Source organism: Stegostoma tigrinum, unplaced genomic scaffold (genome assembly GCF_030684315.1).
Source record: "Stegostoma tigrinum isolate sSteTig4 unplaced genomic scaffold, sSteTig4.hap1 scaffold_156, whole genome shotgun sequence".
NCBI lineage: Eukaryota > Metazoa > Chordata > Chondrichthyes > Orectolobiformes > Stegostomatidae > Stegostoma > Stegostoma tigrinum.
The window spans coordinates 473074-494426 of record NW_026728097.1 but is presented as its reverse complement, the minus strand read 5'-3'; the positions used below and the strand labels follow the sequence as shown (position 1 = coordinate 494426).

Genomic DNA, 21353 nt, shown 5'->3' with positions numbered 1-21353 from the left:
TAACATGGAGCTGCCCAGGACGTGACCATTCTCAGTTTGTGACTTTGAACAATCTTATTGGTGCAGGGTTGGAGTTGCGTTAGTGCCTTTGCAAGTCCTGTCATTTATTACACAAGCGGCTGCATGTCCAAAACGATCTCTGCGATTTCCAGGGAAGTGGAATCAAATTTCACTGCAAAACTGGAAACCAGGATTTTCACAGCAGAAGTGCAGTCATGTTTTCAGCATAGCTGCAGCTGCTCGTTTCACTGATAACGTTGGAAAGCTATGCTTCATCACAGAAAGCAAAGCAGTAAGAAGCTACGACGCCCAGCGTGGGGCTCGAACCCACGATGCTGAGATTAAGAGTCTCACGCTCTACCAACTGAGCTAGCCAGGCTTGACTTGGTTGTCTTGTTATTTATCTAAAATCCTTATTTTCCCTTTTCACACCAAAGCCCCTGCAACCTCATTTCAATGTGCCAAAGATGATCCACCTCGAAAATCACAAGTTCCCAGTTTATTCTGCTCAATCACAAATAATATCATTTACATCTTCCACTTTTCAGCTGTTACTCCTTCAGACCATAATAACCCATTTTCATTTAACATTCAAAATTCATATTTTAATGTCGGTGCCCTCATCCTTTAGCTGCCCATGTGACTGTCAGTCACTCTGGGATGGTGAATCTGCTGCAATAAACCCAGTGATTTCTGTTACAGATTGTGTGAGATGTGTGTCTGTCTGCCCAGTCTCACTTAATACTTTCAGCACTTTGTTTGATCAGTACATCAGCAACTTCTGTAGCTTCGCATTTGGGGGCTGGATTTTCACACTTCAGTTAAAAACTATTCAAAGATCAAGAAGAATCTGCTGCATACCTTGTGAAATGTCATTTTTCACAGGAGAAGAGACGTTCATACGGAGTGTCAGTTACGTTTTCCCAAGTGGAGCTAAGAGAAAATTCCACTCACGCGGAGATTGTGTCAATGGTGCTCTGGGATTTACTGAGCGGGAGAAATCTTCCTGTTTTTTTCTTGATCTTGTGCTTGGTGGATGGAGAAGATTGGCCCTGGTTGTAGGATCTTGCCTGCCAGGGATGTGCAGCAAGCAGCTGATTGAAGATGCAGTGGCCATGGACAGTGTGATGACAAAATCCTGCTGCTTGTCCCTGTCTCACTGAGCGTGGAGCTGGGGAAGACACGATCGTTGATGGGTTTGTTTGATTCCAATCTCTTCATAAACTTCAATTAACTAAATGCAGGTACATAGTTGGTTTATTGTCGGATCACAATGTTGAGAATAACTGCTTTGAAACCTGGATGTCTGGAGGTCTGACTAGAAAATAGTGGAGCTGACAAAGTTTCGAAGCTATCTCCTGAAGGCATAATCCCGATTGACGATCTTCTGTATCACCGGCAACATCACAGGGTAACAAAATAAAAGAAGCTGGGCTCTTGGGTAGCCTTGAAACGCCAATCTTTCTCTCAATAACTGAATGCACTGGCTATTTGCAAAACCGAAGCTATTGGCATGAAGCTTTGCCGAAGCTCCTAATGCAGGGAGCTAGTCTTGTTGCACAGCTGGAGGTCTCTCGGTTTTCAGCTCCAATCTCCAGTTTATGTGTGATGCTTACATGCATTAGAGTTGTGGAGTTAGCATGAACATGAGCAGCAATGGTAACATTCACAGTGTGAACAACCAGCAAAGATACCGCCTCACAAAGCAGGGACCATTGAATTGAAGCAGTGACGGTGAGTTTTACTGGCAAAGAAAACACATTTGACATCACGAGTCTGCTTCAGGGTCTCTTTTACTGCTGGATTCATCATAAAGTTCCTTTCTGCTCTTCCACAAGCACTTCTGCTTCACCTTTACTTGTATTCTCATCCCTTCATTCCCCGTTTGGCAGGAGTAACGAGGTGAGGCAGGATAAACTGCACCCTTACCAGGAATGTGGTGGTCTTAGCACAGAGACCACAAGCCAATCCCTCTCATTCTCTGGTGTCATCAATCAAACATTTTACACCAACAGTAAAGACAATCGCTATAATCCTATAATTGTGACATTGTTTTTTTTCCTGGTGGATTAGGAATTCCAATTTAAATTCTGGAGATTCATAATCTTTTGAGACAAGAAATGTCTCCTTACCTCAGCCATAACAAAAGACACATTATCTGAGGAATGTAAGTCCAGTACAAAACATCCCATTCTCAGAGTGTCTCCGAATGTCAGACTTTACACAGAGCATAAACAGGAAATGAGGGGTATATACAGATGGGCTGTTAGATAATGTGAAAGACGGCCAGGTGGATACACAGAGACAAAGAGAGATAAGTAGAAGCTTACTGTGGTAGACACTGGAAGGACCAATTCTCCACTTCACATGGCTGCTGACAGAAAAGAAAAAAAAACAGAGGATCTCATTACCTCAGGGCAACAGAAGGAGCAATAGTGCTGTTCAAGTCCCTTTAAAGTTCAAAAGTTAATGCTGGTAAGCTAAGGAGCAAGTGTGATTTTGATAAATAAATGATTCAAAAGATAAAGTTAACAATGTCTCCCAGCATATTACTATAGAAACACAGATAACCTGGCAGTGACGAATGGTCAGTGGATCCGAAATGTTTCCCTCTGCAGATATTACCATGCTTGCTGAGTTTCTCTTTGGGTTACTGTTTTTGTGTCAGATTGTCAGATTTGTTTTATCTTAAATGATAACTTTTGGGACAAAACAGATCGGGTGTCAGCTCCTGAAAAATCAGTCAGAAGCGCTATCACCAACATAGAGTAGTACTACAGAGCTTCCATTCCCTTACGGGGAAATTGGTCTCAGGCCGCAGCGGCGAAAGTGCCAAATGCTAACCACTAGTCCACCAGGGAAAGCGACCGAAAAGATTGTGTCTTTGCTTAGTGATCTGCTTTTGCGTTTTCATGTGTGATCACTTTCGCTGCAGATCGGTTTTGCCATCTCCGATTTTCTTTTTGCAGCATGTATCCTGGTGGCTAGCGTTTTGCCCATTTGTCCAATGTAGTGCTTGTCACAGTTCTTGCAAGGTATTTTGTAAATGACATTCGTTTTGCTCGTTGTCTGTCTAGGGTCTTTTAAGTTCATTAGTTGCTGTTTTAGTGTGTTGGTGGGTTTGTGGGCTACCCTGATGCCAAGAGGTCCGAGTAGTCTGGCAGTCATTTCAGAAATGTCTTTAATGTAGGGGAGCGTGGTTATGGTTTCTGAGCCTGTTTTGTCTGTTTGTTTGGGTTTGTTGCTGAGAAATCGGCGGACGGTGTTCATAGGGTACCCATTCTTTTTGAATACGCTGTATAGGTGATTTTCTTCTGCTCTTCGTAGTTCCTCTGTGCTGCACAGTGTGCAGTGGCTCGTTGGAATAATGTTCTAATGCAGCTTCGTTTGTGGGTGTTGGGATGGTTGCTCCTGTAGTTCAGTATTTGGTCCGTATGTGTTGTTTTCCTGTAGACGCTGGTTTGAAGTTCCCCATTGACTGTTCGCTCTACTGTGACACCTAGGAATGGCAGTTTGTTGTTGTTTTCCTCCTCTTTTGTGAATGTTATGCCAGTAAGGGTATTATTGATGGTCTTGAAGGTTTCCTCTGATTTGTTTTGTTTCGTGATGACAAAGGTGTCATCCACGTAGCAGACCCAAAGTTTGGGTTGGATGGTTGGCAGAGCTGTTTGTTCGAGTCTCTGCATTACTGCCTCTGCTAAGAACCCTGATATCGGAGATCCCATGGGTGTACCGTTGGTTTGTCTGTAGGTTTTATTAGTGAAAGTGAAGTGGGTGGTGAGGCATAGGTCCACTAGCTTGATGATGTTGTCCTTGCTGATGAGGTTGGTGGTGTCTGGTGTATGTGTCTTCTGTTCTTCTCATAATACTGCAGTCAGTGTTTCTTTGGCCAGGTTTTTTCTTGCAAGAACTGTGACAAACACTACATTGGACAAACAGGCAGAAAGCTAGCCACCAGGATACATGAACATCAACTAGCCACAAAACGACATGACCCACTATCACTCGTATCCTTACACACAGATGAGGAAGGACACCACTTTGATTGGGACGACACATCCATCCCAAGACAAGCCCAACAGAGACATGCACGAGAATTCCTAGAAGCATGGCATTCCAACCGGAATAAATTCCATCAAACAAACACATTGGCTCCAAATCAGTCTACCATCCCCTGAGAAAAAACACAGGAAATGACATCACCAACCCAAGGAAACCTGAACATATAAATAGAAAGCGGGACATGACACCAGGGCTTCACCCGAGGCCCACTGATCATGTTAACTAGAATGGCGACAAAACGTCTGGGAACAAACCTTCCAGCTCAGTGAACCAGCTTACATCCGGTAAAAATAAAGACCCATTCTTTTGTGGACCGAGAGGAGGACAGTGTGACCGTGTTGGAGGTGGAAGGAAGACGTCGGGTTGGCTGTGCACCCTTGCAACCGGTGGATCTTAATGCTGGATTCAGCCTAGCGCTGGGTCAGGGGAGCAGCCAACCTGCAACGATGGCTGCGACGAGTGCTCGTGCCCTGGGTCAGGGGGTCCAGAACACAATCCGTGTTTCCGTGAAGAAGGTGGATGAAGGTGCACCTGTGGACTGCAACTTCTTCATGAAAAGGGTCCTGTTGGACTGTTGTGGGTTCACTGCTGTGGACATTTACTGCCTGCAGTATTTCCCTGGAGGAGGTTTATATGATGTAACCTTCAGGAGTGCCAAGCTTTGCGAGCGCTTCCTGGAGTTTTTCAAGCAGAAAGGAGGTAAGGGCCCCTCTCAGTACTGACCACTGTCCCGCTGTTCGTGATGTCAGTGCAGAGGAGCCGTATGCTGACTGTACACATGTACAACCCGCATGTGCCCGCAGTTGATCTCCTGACCTTCCTCGGAAGGTACGTGAAGGTGGAAGGGGAAAGAACCAACATCATGGACCCTTCGGGATCTGGACCAGTAAGAGGCAGGTCAAGGTGACGCTGAGGAAGGACGTGGCCGGGAACATCATACACCCACCATCCAGCGTCGCGATCGGTGGGAGCAAAGGCTACCTGACCTACGCAGGGCAACCTAAAGTGTGCCAGGCCTTTGGTAGGTCAGGTCACGTGGCGGCCGACTGCAAAGCCACCATCTGCAGGGAGGAGGGACACTTGGCAAACGATTGCCCACAAGAAAAAAGCTGCAACCTTTGCGGGGAAGCGGGCCACATCTATAGGGCATGCCCGCATCAGGGGAATACCTATGCCCAGGTCGCCAGCAGGGGCAATGCGGGGCGAGCCCCCCCGGAGGAGGGGAAGGCACCAGGCCCCTGCAAGGACCCCGCTAGTGTGCAGGACAGCCAGGTCGTGCAGGCGGGCCCAGCCCCACAGGATGGACCCGAGGCCAGCAAAGCGCCTCTGCAGGCTCCGCTCCCCCCGGACAACCCAGAGTCGATGGAGGAGGCGACAGGTGACCCAAGGGAGTGGACGACGGTCCGGAAAGCGAGGAGGAAGGTGTGCTGGTGGGCCCCGGCACCGCAGCCATCAGGCAGGAAGAGGCAGCTACAGGGGGGGGAAAGATTCGGAGGGGGCCCGCCCAAAGCAGAAGCTAAAGATCTCAAGGGAGAAGGAAAGCAGCACACCGCTTCCAGGTGATGGGAGGCGCCCTGAGACTCCCACCGACACCCAGCCACGCGCTGCTTTGGCCCTGGAGGCCCCCCTGAACCTTCAGGCGGGAAGCAGGAAGCAGTGTGTCCCCAGCCTGACCCAGAGCTGGACTCTCCTGACTCCATACCCCCGACGGGGGGATGCCACCCGGAAGGCAGCACGGACGGTTTCCTGAACCCGGAGAGCGTCCAGCAGTTAGCCCGGGCAATGGGCATGAAGGGACAGATGGAGGGGCTGGACCTTGGAATCGGGGAGGGTACTGCGGTCACTGCGGGTACGAGTTGTGAGCATTAATGTGCGCAGGGTCAAGTCCACCTCAAGATGTGTGTCCACGTCAGCCTACCTGACCACCATCAAGGCAGACCTCCTGTTTCTGCAGGAGTACGGGATACCGCAGCTCAGCAGGTACAGGAAGTGGTCGGGTGCCTGGACCTGTGGGCCTTTGATCTGGTCGGGGGGGGGGGGGGGGGGGGGGGGGGGGGGGGGGGGGAGCGACTGTTGCTCCTTGGGCCTGGCTATTCTGCTGCGGGGGCACAAACTCATCATCTCTCAAGTTCAGGAGGTGGTGGCGGGGGTGCCTCCTAGTGGCTGATGTCACCTACAGGAACGCTCCCCTGAGGCTGATCAAGGTGTACACCCCAGCGGAGTGAGCGGTTGGCCGTCCTGCAGCGGCTTCCACCCCTGCTGGCTACGTCCAGGCCGGTCATCCTAGGCGGAGACTTCAACTGCATCATCGATGCAGATGGAACATCCGGCATGGGGACAGTAGGTGGGGGGGAAGTCAACCAGACGTCACATCCAGATTCCTGGTGGGCACGGTGAAGGACGCCAAGCTGATCAATGTCTTCAGCACCCGTGCAGACGGAGTGCAGTGGAGATGCACCTGGTCGCGGCCAGACGGGTCTATCAGCTCAAGGATAGACATCCTGTTTGTGTCGCGGGCGCTCTCAGTCAGGTCCACCGGCGTCGAGCCGGTGTTCTTCTCTGACCACTGCCTCCTGCTGGCCGACTGTCACTTACAGGACGACCAGCAGGCCGGCAAGGGGACGTGGAACCTCAACACGACTCTGTTGACCACAGAGAACTTCAAGGAGCTTAAGAGGGAGTACGCTGGTTGGAGAACTGTGAAACCCCTCCGAGTCTCTGGGCGACTGGTGGGAGACGGTGAAGGAGAACATCAAGAGGTTCTTTGTCCTCAAGGGCGTTCGGAAGGAGAGAGAGAGGTGGGGAAATCTGTCATGGCTCCAGAAAAGGATGCAGAACCTGCTCCTCCTGCAGTCAATGGGGGTCGATTTCACAGAGGACCTCCGCGAGGTGAGGGGCCAGCAAGCCTCGCTCTTCGCCGCAGAGGCCTCCAAGATTATCTTGCGGTCCAGGGTCCACTCCGTGGAGCAGGCTGAGACGTGTTCGCGTTTCTTCTTTCAGAAGGTGCACAAAGAGAGCTCTGTGCTTAGCCGGCTGAAGGAGGACGACGGCTCGGTGATGTCGTCTCGGCCCCACATTTTGAGGATCAGCAGATTCTTCTATGCCGGACTGTACAACACGAAGCCCACGGACAGCATGGCCTCCGAGTCGTTCCTGTCGTCTATCACGGAGGTCTTAGACGATGGCACGAGGGAGTGGCTGGGCCGGCCAATATCCCTGAACGAGCTGACCAGAGCACTCAAGTCCGTTGAGAGGAATAAGACTCCCAGGAGCGAAGGCTTACCGGTTGAGCTGTATTCCGCTCTGTGGGACCTAGTCGGTCAGGAACTGCTGGAGGTGTACGACAGAGTGCTTCGGGCAGGGGAAATGTGCAAGTCCATGAGGAAGGGCATCATCACCCTCATTTACAAGGGGAAGGGGGAAGAGGGAAGAAATTAAGAATTGGCGTCCCATTTCACTATTGAACGTGGACGACAAAATCATGGCCAAGGTCATAGCCAACCAGGGCAGGTCTGTCCTGGAGTCGCTGATTGCCCCTGACCAAACCTGTGCTGTGCCAGGCAGGAAGCTCGCTGGGAGCCTCACGCTCATCAGGGATACGATCGCCTACATGCAGGACAGGCGGGTGGACACCTGCCTCGTCAACCTGGACCAGGAGAAGGCCTTTGACGGGGTCTCTCATGCTTACATGAGGGACGTCCTCGCCAAATTGGGGTTCGGGGAGGGTATCCACAACAGGATCCGGCTGCTCTACACCAACATTGTTAGCGCAGTCTCGATGAACAGGTGGGAATCGGACAGTTTTCCCGTCAGATCTGGAGTCAGGCAGGGCTGCCCCCTCTCTCCTGCCTTGTTTGTGTGCTGTGTGGAGCCCATCGCCGCATCCATCAAGAAGGACGTGAGCCTGAAGTTCGTGACTATCCCAGGCAGCGGAGGCCTTCAGGTCAGGACCTCCCTGTACATGGACGATGTTGCCGGCTTCTGCACCAATCGTCGGTCGGTGAGTAGGCTGTTGGACATCTGTGGCCAGTTTGAACTGGCTTTGGGTGCCCAAGTCAATAGGGGTAAGAGCGAGGCCATGTTCTTTGGGAACTTCATCCCCCTCACCGTCAGGACAGACTACCTGAAGGTGCTGGATGTTTGGTTCGGTGGAGCTGGGGCGTGCACTAAGACTTGGGAGGAGCGTATCACCAAACTGAAGCAGAAGCTGGGCAGTTGGACGCTCCGGTCCCTCTGCATCACGGGTAAGAACCTGGTTGTCAGGTGCGAGGGGCTTTCGGTACTGTTGTATGTGGCGCAGGCCTGGCCTATTCCCTGGACCTGCACCGCTGCAGTCACCCGGGCCATCTTCCACTTCATTTGGGGGTCGAGGATTGACCGGGTCCACAGGGACACCATGTGCAAAGTCCTAGAAAATGGGAGAAAGGGCGTACCGAATGCCACCCTCGCCCTGATGGCTATCTGTGTGTGCGGCTGCATCAAGCTGTGCGTAGATCCTCAGGACGCAAACACCAAGTGGCACTACTTACTGAGGCTCTACCTGTACTCGGTGTTGCGAAGGATGGGCTTGGCCTCGTTGCCGCAGAACGCTCCAAGTAGTTGGACCGTCCCGTACCACCTGTCCTTCGTGGAGAAATTTTTGAAGGGAAACACCTTTGACCACAAGGCCGTCAGGCAGTGGTCAGCACATAGTAACCTCGAAACCCTTCGGGAAAAGGAGAGGGTGGATCCCGTCGTGTGGTTCCACATGCAGACGGCCGAAGTCGTTTGGCAGAATGCCTCATCGCCAGAACTTTCAAACAAACATAAGGACATTGCTTGGCTGGCAGTGAGAGGGGTTCTGCCAGGGAGATCCTTTATGCATGCCCGGAATCTCTGCGCCACCGCACGCTGCCCTCGAGGTGGCTGCGGGGTTGACGAGACTGTTGATCACCTCCTTCTGGAGTGTGCCTCTGCACAGGAGGTCTGGAGGTGGATGCAGTAATATTTGACAAGGTTTGTCCCGAGCAGCTCCGTGACGCGTGACTCCGTGCTCCACAGGCTGTTTCCCGTGAGGCACACCGAGACCAACATCAACCGCGCCTGGAGGACCATCAATACGGTGAAAGACGCTGTTTGGTCTGCCCACAACTTTCTGGTCTGCCAGCTGAAAGAACTGACCCCGACCGCGTTTTGCAAAGTGGCGCACTCCAAGGTCCAGGACTACGTGCTAAGAGACGCACTAAAGCTTGGGGCAGCCGCCGCCAAGGTGCGGTGGGGAAAGACCACTGTATGAAACCCCTTGTCCAGAATAGAAAAAAAAAGGCCCTATCTGGTATCAGAGATAATGGGAACTGCAGATGCTGGAGAATCCAAGATAATAAAATGTGAGGCTGGATGAACACAGCAGGCCGAGCAGCATCTCAGGAACACAAAAGCTGACGTTTCGGGCCTAGACCCCCCCCCTAGAAGGGTCTAGGCCCGAAACGTCAGCTTTTGTGTTCCTGAGATGCTGCTCGGCCTGCTGTGTTCATCCAGCCTCACATTTTATTATCTTGGACCCTATCTGGTCACTGGGCCCAGCTGGCGCCTTCCCCAACTGGTCAGGGTCCCAATGCGGACTGTGCGGGGAGACGACTGCCGGGGTATTTTCTTTGCTTTTTTTGTCTTCTTTGTTTTGTTTTTTTCCTTTAGTTGGTGTACGTACCCCCTAGGTAATCCGGAGCGGCTTACATGACTGGGTAGGTGTATAAATATGTTTTATTTTGTGCATCTTATGAATAAAGTATATTTTTTTAAATTCAAAAAAAGCGACGAAACGTGTGAAAATGAACCTTCCAGCTCAGTGAGCAAACTTACATCCAGTCTTGTTGTCTATTCGAAAACGTAATACCATGCCACAACTACCAGAAAACATGGCATTGGACAGACAAAGGAAATTAGCCATCAGAATATGTGAACATCAGCTAGCAGCAAAATGGCACAATGAATTCTCCTTAATATCTGTGCATTCAGACAATGAAGGCCGTCAATTTAACTGAGGCTAAGTGGCCACAGTAGCCCACGTCAAACACAGGCATGCATGGAAATTCCCGGAGGCATGATTCTCCATCCATACTTCAAATCAACAAATTTATAGAATTGGACCCTATTTACAAACCCATACAGATCAAAACTGGAAATGACAGTACTCACCATAATGGACTGGACAGCATAAATTCCCAGCACAGTAGAATAACATTGCTTCAAAGGCTGTCTCCAGGCACGGTGACAAAACTCCTGAACAAATATAAGCCAGCTCAGTGAGCAAGTCAACAGTCTTATCCACAACCCGAGCTATTGATCTTTGCCAAAACTTTAGACTACATTTTTCATTCTGTCCCATTGGAGAACAATTCTTGTAGCTCACAAAACTGCTACTTCAAAGTAACATCAAAAAAAGTCCAAATGAATGCGTTGATGAGGGGAGTTCTGACCAGTCATGTAGATGTGGGTATCACCTGATGCATGGAGAGTGCTTTCTGACCAGAGCTGTAGCAGATGAGTGTCAGATACACAGACAGACTGGGCAAACAGATTCACATCAGAGCTCACATCTCCCAGCCTGGGAATCTGAGGCAGTGCTCAGACATTCAAGTAATGAGCCTCAATATCAGCTCAGCAAGATCTCACAATTGCATTTGCAGATACAAACTATTTTGTTTTACAATTTCATGATGCAATCAGGAAAATCCATGATACAAAAAGTAACCTCCTTCTCACTCCACACCCTTTCTACCTCGGTACCGTCCTACAGGTAATATACATTCCCCGATCTCTAACATTCTGCAGGATCCCACCTTTTCCTACATTTGCACTATTCTCCCATGTCTGCAAATGTCCCTTTCTCTGGAACATGTCCAGGTTCTATAACCTTCCTATCTCTGAAACATCCCCAGAACAGCACCAGAGGTAAATGGAGGTGATTGAGATCGGGATGATTTTGTGCACATGAGAATTTTACATAAATACGGAGGGTTGCAATCACAGGAAGGGGTTTCAGGGAGCTAAAAAGCATGTGATCTGAATGCAGTAATATAAATAGAAATGGTTGTCAGGAGTAGAGGAGACTACACAGACGTCAATACATGTCAAGTTTGGGAAGGCTGTGCTAAGTGGACGAGATGTCATAGGTAGACAGGACCTTAGAACTAAGAGGAGGTCACATCAAGACAAAGAGATGTAGGGGCTGCATGAGTTCATAGAGGGAGGGAAGTTAGGAGGGCTGGAGCAGTTTGCAGGGATAAGGATGCTTATAGGATGGCGGTGCTTTACACTAACAGGGAATGTTTTATGGAATGGTGCATTGTACACAGAAAATAGGATCCAAAACAGAAATGGACGCTTATAGCGACTGAAGAAATGTACAGATGAAGCAATACTTAGCTTCTGGAATTTAGATAGATGGGAAGGCTGGAGTCCAAAAGTGTCTTCAAAGAGACAGAAACAGCAATAGGGGCTGGAGACAGTTATACAGATAAAGTAGCATTGAACAAACTGGATAGGTTCCTGAGACACGGAGGGTTGTAGGGGTGGGTGAAATTTGCATTGACAGGGGTGGAAGAGCTATCTACAGAGAGGGGGGCATTTTTAAGCTACAGTAATAGGGAACACATTGCAGCATTACACAAAGAGACAGTGTTTGAGATGCTGGTTTACAAAGAATGGCAGGGCTCTAGGAAGGGGAGGAGCAAACAGCGAAATGGAACTTGCAACGGCTACAAAAAGTGTACAGAGTGTAGGGAGATTTATTGGGCCTGAAGGAGGTTAGAAAGACTGTGGGCTACAGAGTCTGCAGGGACTGGAGGAGGCCTGACAGATGGGGAGTGAGACAGGGGCTGGAGGAATTTACTGGAGATAGACGTTTGCAGGAAAATGAGGAGTTTACAGATATAAAGGAGGGCAACAGAGGCTGGTTCAGATTGCATACACAGGGTGGGCTGATGAGCTACACAGCATCATACAGACAGGTTTAAAGGAGCAGGAAACGGTAACAGAGATAGGGAAAGTTTCAATGTTGTCAGAAGTATGAGGGTGTGGGACAAGGTCACAGAGGCAGGGGTGGCTACAGGGATTGGAGGAGCACACGGAGGTCGGGACACTGGAGGATATAATGTTACACAATAGGGAGAATTCCAGCAGCTAAAGGTAAAGAAAACATGGAAGGCTATTGGGCTGCAGGAGGAAACAGACCATGAGTACTGCAGGTACTGGAGCAGGTTTGAGAGACAGGCAATATTCTGCAGTCTAACAAAGTTCCAGTGATAAGAGGCTGTGTAAGTTACACAGATAGGGAGGATAGTAGGAGCCAGAGGTGGTTATGGAGAGAGGCAGTGTTACGCTGAAACATAGGAAAAAAGGTTAGATGTAGGCTATTCAGCCCCATGGGCCTGCTCCACTCTTCAATCAGATCACGACTGATCATTTAGCTCAGTTCCCTCTTCCTGCTTTCTCCCCATACGGAAACTGTCATGACTGGAGCAATCTACAATGATAGGGAGTGTTGGAGTGAGTGGAGGAAGTTACAGAGATAAAGAGAGCTGTGGAGCACTATCGAAGTTAAAGACACAGGGAGAGTCATTCAGCCTGGAGAAGATTACAATGTTACACAGAAGTGTACAGGCTGAAAGAGGTGACAAAACTAGAGGTATGTAGGGGTTAGAGGAGGTTACTGTGACAGGGAGGATGGTAGAAGCTTTTCTTGGTAATAAAAGTAATTATCTTCTTTGTTTTTGAAAGAGATAACAGACAAAGGTTTTGAACGACTCAGGAGATTACTTGCACAAGGAGGAGTGGAGGAAGATGGAATGTGTTGTCACTGATGAGTGTGTTGAGTTTATTGTGATTGTGAGGGTTGTAGTGATGAAACGACATGATAGCAAGGTTAGTAGAGACTTGATGGTGTACAGAGATAGGGAGGAGCTGCAAGAGGTGATGGTGATAGTGAGTTTGTGGTGATGGGGGATGGTTACATCAATAGCGAGGGGTTCGGGGGATGAAAAAAGTTATCAAGGCAGAGAGGTTTCTCCTGAATGGAAGAAATGCAAGGATTACAGGGTCTAGAGGGGATTACAGACAAAGGGAGGGTTGTAGGGTGGGGAAGAGGTTACAAAGACGGTTCGTGTTTTAAGGATGGGGGGCACTGATTGTGATCAATTGGCATAATTGACAGAGAGGATCTGTGGAGGTTACAGTACGAGAGAGGTTTGTACAGGCAATATGAGTTTACACAGACAGGAATGGTTCTCAGGGCTGGAGGAGGTAACTGTGAAAGGGAATGCTATAACGAATGGAGAAGGTAACATTCACGGAGAATTTCAGTGGCAAAAAGGAGGTGACAGTCATACGGCCCTTTGTTTAGACAGCAGAAGTTTACATTTGCAAGTAGCACTTTGGAGACCGAGGGACTTGACAGAGAGAGGGCGATGAGCAGGAACTAGATAAGGTTTGAGAGAGAAAGACAGTTGACAGCTTTGGAAGATGATGCAACATACAGAGCATTACAGAGTTTGGACAAGATCTAGAAGTTCACAAGGGTTATAGGAACAGGAGGAGGATACAGATAAGTTGAGGTTTGGAATGGGATAAGGTTACAAGAACAAAAGAAGGTTCCAGTAATGTGAAGGGCTATGGGGGCTGCAACCAATTCCAGAGATAGGGAGGGATTCACATGTTGCAGGTTAGAGAGTTCAGGATGGTTTTTGCAATTGGATGAAGTTAGTAATACAAAGTATTGTAGACACTGGATGAGGTGACAGTTCGCATGGATCTTCAGACTGAAGGACGTTAGAGAAAGAGAGAGAGGTGTCGGGGCTGGAGTTAGATAAGGCAATCAAGAGGATTTTACAGGTACATGGATGATTTTAGTGGCTTCAAGAGGTTAAAGAGTTAGGAAGGCTAATTAATGCCTGAAGGATGAAGAATGAGGAGCATTGTAGCGATAGGAGAGATTGCACACTGAACGAGGTTGCAAACATGAGGAGGATTAAAATGGCTTCAGAATGCAATATATTCGAGCAGTTTACACAGGCAGGAACAGCTATCAGACTGGAGAAATTTAGAGAGATAGGGAGGTCTGTAGGAATGGTCAATTGTCAGAGGTCATGTGGTGCTGTGTTACGGGAGGCAGGAGTGTTCTTGGGACTGGAGCAAGTTACAGTGATATCATGTGTTGCAGGGGCATGAGGATGATGTATGTCCAGATGGGGAGGTGAGTCGGGGCTGGAGGATATCACAGAGACATGGTGGACTGTAAGTAGTGGATAAGATGACAAGTGTCAAAATTATTGTAATGACTTGAGGAGGAGGACAATACCAGGATTGGACACATTGTCAAGACTGGAGCAATTTGCAAAGATGGGAAGGGGAGTCAGAATTGGCAGAGGTTTTAAATACACAGAGGGATTTTAGCGAGGACTGGAGGAGCCAGAGATACCTAATGTTCAAGCAGTTAGAAGGATTCAACGCACTGATGACGATGAGTTGCAACAAAGGATCTGTAGACTTGCTGTATGACTGACTGTTAGAGAGAGAACACGGAACGGAAACATCCCAGGGTTCAATGCCACTGTCTTGAGAGAGGCCCGCTTTTAACTCTGCTGTTCTTATCCTCACGAAGACAGCACAGGCCTGGATTGAGAATTATGGACTTCCGATGCAGTCCTTGGAAAGTTCAGTAAAACAGAGCTGAAAGTAGGGTGGTGAAGTTTTTGAGAAGATTTGCAGCTCAGGTTGTGGATGATGTTTTAGACTTGCTCGCTGAGACAGTGTGTTTGATTGCAGATGTTTCATCACCCTGCTAGGTAACGTTGTCAGTGTGCCTCCAGTGAAGGGCTGGTGTTCTGTCCCACTTGTTATTTATGTGCCTCGGTTTGCTGGGGTGGTTGGCATCACTTCCGGTTTTGTTTTCCGGTGGTTTGTATATCGGGTCCAGATCAATCTATTTGTTGATGGATTTCCAGTTGGAATACCAGGCCTCCAGGAATTCCCTAGCATGTCTCTGTTTGCTTTGTACGATTGTGGATGTGTTGTCCCAGTCAAATTGGTGTCCTTCTTTGTCAGTGTGTCCTGAAATCAGTGAGAACTGGTCATGTCTCTTGGTGGATAGTTGGTATTTGTGCATCCTTGTTGTCAGTTTTCTTCCAGTTTGGCCTGCATAATGTTTCTCACTGTCCTTGCATGGTATTTCGTATTGGTTTTGGGTGTGGGATCCCAGACATTTGTCAAGAGCAGTCGTAGGTGGTTGTTGGTTTGTGGGCGAGCCTGATACCTCAGGATCTGAATAGTCTTGTGGTCACCGCTGATAGGTCTCTGATTTGCAGTAGGATGACTGGTGTGTCTGGCTGTATTGTGCCTTATTGTTGTGGTCTGTCCTGTGGGTAACAGTGGATTGTGCCTTTTGGGTATCCATTTCCTTTAAAAACTCCGTATAAGTGCTCCACGTCTGCTATGAGCAGTTCCAGGTTGCTGCAGTGTGTTGTGGCTCGTTTGAATTATGTCCTGATGTACCTCCGTTTACAGGTATTGGTGGATAGTTGCTGGTGTGATAAAATATCTGGTGCGTATGGGCTGTACACATTCTGTACACAATGATCTGGACTTCCCTGTTGCTCTTACATTCCACCATAGCTGAGGAAGGGTTATTGTCCTCTTCTTTTATGAATTTTATTCTAGTGAGGATGTTGTTCATCTGTCAGTGGGTTTCTTCTGGTCCTCTATATGTGATCATCAAGGTGTCATCTACCACAGGGGACCCAGAGTTTGGGTTAGATAGTGGGGAGCGTTCTCCATTCTCATCTTTGCATACCACTTCTGCAAGTTGTCCTGATATCGGGGATCCCATTGGTGTTCCATTGATTTGTTTGAATATATGGAGGTGAGACACATATCCAGCATTTTCAGGGTGCTGTCCTTGTTGATTCTGTTAGTTTGGAGCGCCTGCCATCCTGGTTCATCCAGCAGAGTGGCCATTGTCTCTTTGGCTCGGTCAGTGTTTATGGATGTAAATTGTGCTGTAATATCAAAGAATATCATCATCTGCTCCTCTTCTATTCTGGTGTCCTTGATGATGTTGAGGAATTCTTGGGAAGAGTGTATTGGGTGGATAGTGTTGTCCATGAAGTATTTCAGTTTCCGTTATCGTTCTTTGGCTAGCCTATATGTTGGTCTACCTGCTACTGGCTCGGTGAGCAAGCCTACAACATCAGCAGGGTTGTGATTGAGTCTGGGGTCTTTCTACACTGTGCGCCCCCTTCTGCACTGCAGCTCATGGGTCAATGTTTTAAGCCTTCTGCTCTGCTCACTGAGCGTCTTACCTGACTGCAGGATCTGACGAATGCTCCAGATCTCCCTGTCCGTCGTCGCTTGAATTTTCCAGTTGACTTCAACATGGTGATGGACGAGACTGGAGTCAGGAATTCTGCTCAGTCAGCAACTTTCAGTAGCTGCCAAAGACAGAAGCATAAACAGACTGAGAAATTAGACTGATGCAGTGAGGACTACAGATGTGGAAGAGGGCTGAGCACCGCAGCCATCTGGACAATCCCCATCTCCATCCTTGGCCTCTGCTGCCACATCTCTGGAGTGGAAAATTCTGCTGGCTCAGGATCTCATTGTAGCGGCAATCATTAGATCCACACTGTGACAGTTACTGTTTGAAGAGATACTGGCTGATATCACCAGGAAGGTGTCAGGATCACCCAATGGTCAGGAAGAAGGAGTTTTGATTCATGGTGCACTGGTATCAGTACTCAGGGATACACGAGCTTCGAGTGGGACAGGCAATGGCCGTGTGTTCCTCTCACTAGACTATTAATCCATAAATTAATGACAATGTCTGAAATACCCATCTGGTTCCACGATATCCTTCACGGAAGGACATCTGCTCTGCTCACCTGGTCTGGCCAACATGTGACCTCAGACACAGAGCAACATGCCTGACACCCAACTCCCTCTGAAAAGGCCCAGCAAGGCACTCAGTTCAAAGGCAGCTTGGGTGGCAAATAAGTGCTGGCCGGCTTGAAACACCCACATCCCGAGTGAATAAATAATCACGGAACGGTGTAAAACATTCAACAAATGGACATTCCACTGGAACAGACAAAACCTCAGCAAGAAATTCCCATTCTCTCTCACTCAGGGAACCAAGTATCGGATTCAAAGAAAACCAAAGAAAGAAACAAAGAAAAAAAAAAAATTCTGAAGTGAAGGAATGCGTTTCAGCAAATGACAACGGGCCATCATATATGGAAGTAGGTGTTAAAGGGACTGCAGATGGGCTCCTTGCAAGAGGAGTGTAGTTGCAAGAGGAAACATTGTCGGGGCTCAATGAGATGACAGGACCAGGGAGAGTTGAAGGAGCTGGAGGTGGTGAGAGCGTTAGAGAGTGGCAAGGGCTTGAATGATGTTACAAAACCAGTACGAATTGCTGCAATGCTTGCAGAGGGTGGGAAGGGAAATATACCCTATTATTTCTTCATTCGTGGAATGAGGGTGTCACTGGAAGGACCAGCATTTAGTGCCCGTTGATAACTGCATTGGGCAATTGCTAAGGGACAGTTACGAGTCAACCATTTTGTTGTGGGTCTGGAGTCACATTTTGGTCAGACATGGTCAGTTTTCCTTCCCTTAGGGACATTCGCGAAGGAGTTGGGATTTTGTTTTTCAACTGATAATCAACAATGGACACATCATTACAGATTATTTTTATTGAATTCTAATTCCACTATCTGCCACTGTGGGATTCGAAAGGAAAAAGAAAACAGTGGATTGACAATCTCCTCAATTCAGGGGAATGACTCGGAGCTGGCTGGCCATAGGCAGTGTACTCAGCAAGGGTAAATAAAGGGTGATTTGATGACAGGATACCGGCCTCTGTGCAGTTATCTCACATGTACACAGACAAAAGCAGTTTGCAACACAGGATTGACCAACTGCAGGTCACAGGTTGGGAACAACTGCTCACACAGGACTGAGCAAGTGCAGTTTGCACACATACAATTGTGAGCAATCACAGTCCACAGAACATATTAAAAAAAAAGACTCGTTTCACTCAGGAAACTGACTGTTTGCTCTCATTGCACACGTTAGCAATTGCTGGGAGAACACAGATTGAAAACAATCACAACTGAACATGCAGAGGCCTGGCCACTCTCAATCTGCAAGAAAATAAAGCACAGTTCTCTGTCCAGAACTGGCCATTCATCATTGACAGGACAAAATAAATGTTCCCAAACACCGAAACGATATTTTGCAATGAAAAGGAGTTTTAAAAACAACAGCATCCCACAGAATACATGCTGTCCATCTGCACTGCACAGGTCAGCACTGTCTTGGAATTCTCTTCACTTGTCTGGGTGAATGCAGCTCCAACAATATTCAATAAGCTTGACACCATCCAGCACAAAGCAGCCTCATGTTTGGAACGATATTAACTCACTTCACTCGTACCGCACCGTGACAGCAGTGTCCACAATCTACGAGGATCATCAGCAGCAGCATTTCACAACACCATAAACAACCTGGAAGGAAAACAGCAGCAGGTGTATGACACCAGCAGCATTTACAAGGTCCCATCCAAGCCACGCTCCTTCCTCACAGAACTGTGGCTGTCTTGCACCCAAAGGATTACAGTGGGTCAAGCAAGGCAGCTCACAAAAAAAAGTTACTGGAAAAGGTCAACATCTGTGAAGAGAAACCAAGGTTTACATTGCTTAGAACCACCACCACCTTCTTCAGCAATAAAAGATGGGAAGTAAATAATGGCCACATCACATGCATGAACATGCGATGAAACTCAGGGACAATTCATGTCCCTTCAACATCTTGCTCAACGAGTTTGCTCACTGAGCTGGAAGGTTAGTTTTCAGACGTTTCGTCACCATTCTAGGTAACATCATTAGTGCGCCTCCGAAGTGCTGGTGTTATGTCCCGCTTTCTATTTATCTGGTTAGGTTTCTTTGGGTTGGTGATGTCATTTCCTGTTCTTTTTCTCAGGGGATGGTAGATTGGCTCTGCATTGTCTATGCAACTCACAATCCTATCTACGTTTGTGCCAACAACAAACATGGAAAAAATTTATTTGATCTGTGCATCTAACTGATCCATAGATACTGTGAATAGCTGGAGGCCAAACATGAATCCTTCCTCTAACTCAAGGAACAGCCTGCAAACTCACAAATCAACAAATTTATAAGCAAGTGCTTTACCATCTGTTAAACAATTTTCAACACATGCCAGCACATCACCTCCAAGTCCACGTGGTCCAAATTTGTTAATTTGCTTTTTCAGTGGGAACCTGTTAATATGCATCTGAAAAAGCAAATAAAGTTTCCTCCTACCATCATTTTTTTGGAGATAGATATAATAATTCTAAGTTTGAATGTCGTTATGGAAAATGACAATTTAGTACGGAAGTTAAGTGCCTAAATTTGAGGAATGCAGCTTATTATTAGATTACCTCTACCACTAGGCATTATCACTTTCATGAGACAGGGCATGGCACATATAGTTGGGGGGAGGAACTACTTGCATTTGAGTCTGTATTCGGAAAGTGGGACTGTTATAAAGTGATACAATGAGAATGCATGATAAAATAACAAGGTGTAGAGCTCGATGAACACAGCAGGCCAAGGAGCATCATAGGAACAGGAAAGTTGACGTTTCGAGTCTGGAACCTTCTTCAGAAAAGGGGGAGAGGAAGGGAATTCTGAAATAAATTGGGGGGGGGGGGGGGGGGGGGAGAGGTGGTGGTAGAAGGTGGCTAAAAAAGCAGATTAGTGGAGAGAAGATGGACAGGCCATGGAGGCAGATCTGGAGCCAGTCAAGGTGAGTGTCGGCAGGGAGTTGGGATGGGGTCGGTCAGTTGAGGGAAGATGGACAGGTCACAGAGGCGTGGATGAGGCTGGTAGGTAGGAGGTGGGAGTGGGGAGTGGTCAGTGAGGTTGGAGGAGCAGAAAGTTGGGAGAAAGGACGGAGAGGTCAAGGAAGAGGGGACAAGCTTCGCTGGTTTTGGGATGAGGTCAGAGGTGGGGAGATTTTTAAGCTTGCAAAGTCCACACTGAGACCATTGGGCTGCGGGGCTCCCAAGCAAAATATGAGGTACTGTTCCTGCCACCTTCAGGTGGCATTGTTGTGGCTCAGGATGGTGAGGATCTCCAACATGTTCCGATTAATAAGGAGCAAGAATTAAATGCTTTTCAAGCATACTGGTGGATAAATTACCAGCGCCCATTGAAATTTATCCCAGGTACTATAAGAGGCAAGAAAGGAGATTGCAGAGGCCTTGCAGATATATTTAATCGCTTAGTGACCACATGTGTAGTGCTGAATGACTGGAGGATAGTTAATGTGTTTAATTTGTTCAAGACGGGGAGCAAAGATTGGCCAGGTAATTGCAGAAGAGATAGCCTGATATCGGTCGCAGCAAAATTACTGGAAGAAATTCTGAGGGAAAGGACAAATCAACACTTGCAAAGGAAGGAACCATTGGGCTAATCAGCAGAGATTTGGTCAAGAGAGATCCTGTCTGATGAATTCAGTTGAGTTCTTTCAAATTGTGCCTAAAAATATTGATGAGGTCAGTGCAAATGAAATGGTTTGAATGAAAATCAGTGAAGCCTTTGACAATATTGCACATGGAAGGCTGGTTCAAAAGGGAGGAACCCACGAGATTGAGACAAGTCGGCAAAAATAGATCCTAAACTGGAGGAGAGTAATTTTTTGTGATTGACAGCCTTTGACCATCAGCAGACTGCAGGGATCGCTGCAAGGCCCATTACTGTTTATTCTGTACATTAATGTCTTGGTTGTGAAAGTAGATGGTATCATCAGTGAGGTGGATGGTCTCAGATGACGGTCTGATATTGATCGGCTGATAAACTGAGCACCGCAATGACAGATGGAACTTATTTCTAATAAGTTTGAAATAATACACTGTGCGAGTTATGGCAAGTGAAGGACATACATAATGAACAGGAGGTACAGGCAGAGTACTGAGAAACAAAAAGGACCTTGGTACACAGAGTGACAGCGTGGTGAAGACAGATGAACTGGGGCCACGTCCTCACAAGGTGAATTAGTAGATGTACCCAAAAGGATCTATCCAGCCGAGCAGGGGTGTTGGACCCGAAACAGCAGAGACTGGCAAAGATGTTGAAGACATCAATTTAAATAGACAAGGCAGGCAACAGCATGGCAAGAAATGAAGTAAAAGTGATTAATTGAACTGTACTTATTTCCATGCAATGGACTTGACAGGAAAGGCAGATAAACTC

General features: G+C 47.8%; 1 non-coding gene across 1 annotated transcript; it reads right to left on the bottom strand.

The window, feature by feature from the left end:
• Window positions 1-306: 306 nt before the first annotated feature.
• On the bottom strand, window positions 307-379 carry trnak-cuu (transfer RNA lysine (anticodon CUU)). The gene has a single exon. It is a non-coding gene; the product is annotated as a tRNA-Lys (tRNA).
• Window positions 380-21353: the final 20974 nt, after the last annotated feature.